This window comes from Montipora foliosa, chromosome 6 (assembly GCF_036669935.1).
Source record: "Montipora foliosa isolate CH-2021 chromosome 6, ASM3666993v2, whole genome shotgun sequence".
Classification (NCBI taxonomy): domain Eukaryota; kingdom Metazoa; phylum Cnidaria; class Anthozoa; order Scleractinia; family Acroporidae; genus Montipora; species Montipora foliosa.
The window spans coordinates 1,505,317-1,507,816 of record NC_090874.1 but is presented as its reverse complement, the minus strand read 5'-3'; positions in this window follow the sequence as shown (position 1 = coordinate 1,507,816).

Sequence of the window (2,500 nt, the reverse complement as noted above, 5' to 3'; positions counted from 1 at the left end):
TGAGCTGGGACCCCCTAACCCCAAAAAGGTGTTGCGGAATTCGATTGCGCATCTGATGATACCATTGGTTTCCTTGTAGCACGCCCAGGGAAGGCCCTGCATATGTGAGAAAAAGTGGTTTTTTGGCCATAACTCCCCCCGGTTTTGAGCTGGGACCCCCTAACCCCGAAAAAGTGTTGCGGAATTTGATTGCGCATCTGATGATACCATTGGTTTCCTTGTAGCACGCCCAGGGAAGGCCCTGCATATGTGAGAAAAAGTGGTTTTTTGGCCATAACTCCCCCCGGTTTTGAGCTGGGACCCCCTAACCCCAAAAAGGTGTTGCGGAATTTGATTGCGCATCTGATGATACCATTGGTTTCCTTGTAGCACGCCCAGGGAAGGCCCTGCATATGTGAAAAAAAGTGGTTTTTTGGCCATAACTCCCCCCGGTTTTGAGCTGGGACCCCCTAACCCCAAAAAGGTGTTGCGGAATTCGATTGCGCATCTGATGATACCATTGGTTTCCTTGTAGCACGCCCAGGGAAGGCCCTGCATATGTGAGAAAAAGTGGTTTTTTGGCCATAACTCCCCCCGGTTTTGAGCTGGGACCCCCTAACCCCGAAAAAGTGTTGCGGAATTTGATTGCGCATCTGATGATACCATTGGTTTCCTTGTAGCACGCCCAGGGAAGGCCCTGCATATGTGAGAAAAAGTGTTTTTTTGGCGATAACTCCCCCCGGTTTTGAGCTGGGACCCCCTAACCCCAAAAAGGTGTTGCGGAATTTGATTGCGCATCTGATGATACCATTGGTTTCCTTGTAGCACGCCCAGGGAAGGCCCTGCATATGTGAAAAAAAGTGGTTTTTTGGCGATAACTCCCCCCGGTTTTGAGGTGAGACAACCTAACCCCCAGAAGTTGTTGCGGAATTGCATTACGCATCCTATGATACCATTGGTTAGTCTCTAGCACGCCCAGGGAAGGCCCTGCATATGTGAGAAAAAGTGGTTTTTTGGCCATAACTTCCCCCGGTTTTACACTGCACCCCCCTAACCCCGAAAAGGTGTTGCGGAATTCGATTGCGCATCGAATGATACCATTGGTTTCCTTGTAGCACCTCAGGGAAAGGCTCTGCATAACTGAGAAAAGTCAGTTTTTTGGCCATAACTCCCCCCGGTTTTGAGTATGGCCCCCCTAACCCCAAAAAGGTGTTGCAGAATCCATTTCTGAATCCAACGGTACCATTGGTTAGTCTGTAGCACGTCAGGGGAAGGCTCTGCATATTACAGAAAAAGTGGTGGTGATTTTTTCTAAGACTGGCAGCTGGGTAGGCCTGAAAGGTGTATTAAATATACTATAGGGGAAGGTTCCAACAGAGTTCGCCCCGAGTCGGTTCGCCCAATCTCTCTAGCAAGCTAGTAGGCCTTAACGAACGCTTCTGGTCGACCTTGGGCACTTTGGATGTGGGTTCAACCAAAGTTCCGGCGGACAGGACGGTCGGTGAGATCCGGGGGGAACGTACAGGCTAGTTCCCGTGTCCCGCTCGTCATCTCAGTCGTTCGGATGCTGCTTTCTGTGGAAAGGACCCTACCGACGACAGGGAGATTCGACTGGGACTGCACTCGGACGTTTGGTCGCGTATCTCTGTCGCCTTTGACTGGACCCAGACCAAACTCGGTGGGTGGGTTGGGGGGGGTCGACCTCCGGTCGTTTCGCCCCCGACCTCCAGCCTGCACCCAATTCGACAAGGAAGTTGCTCGCACCGCCCTGAGGACCACGGTGGTGCAATGGGCGAGATGGGTCGTTTCGCCCCCAACCCGATTTTTGCCGAATCGATGCAGGACGTCTCCTAGAGCGTAGCTGACACGATGTGCATGTCGGGGCAGGACGGCGTACGATCCTTTTGACTTCCTGAAGGCAAAATGATGAACCAAGAACTGTGTCAGGCGAGACCCGACGACAGGCGAGGGGAAGGTCCGATGTCATGCTAGTGAGTTGTCGAGACATCCAGGAGCCCTAATCTGGTCTTGCATCATGGAATGTGGCAGGCTTGCCTGCTGCAGAAGGGTAGTCGGAGATTGTGCGTGCTGGAAAAAGGTGTATATTGCTACATCCTCGGTGACGTTTCACCACATGCAGTGGCTGATTGGCCTGCCCGCTTCCTTGCTGACAGGGATGTTAGGGGCCTGCCTTTCTGCCGGCAGAGGCATAACGAGAAGAGGTGTCGTAGAAAAGCCCATATGTGCGTCCGATTGAGTTCGGTCGGCAAATGGATCGAGATGGGCGCATCCGTCCCAACCGAGTGGTGGTGGAAAACTTGACCACCTACCTAGCACTTTGTCGGATGTGAGTGATTGATTTTGGTGCATCCCCAAAAGGCAGGTTAGACGGCAAGTCCACCATGAGGAAAGGAAGGTTGCAAGTCCCAAAGAGCGAGATGTACACGTCTCAAGGTAAAGAAAGTTCCCTGGTTGATCCTGCCAGTAGTCATATGCTTGTCTAAAAGATTAAGCCATGCAT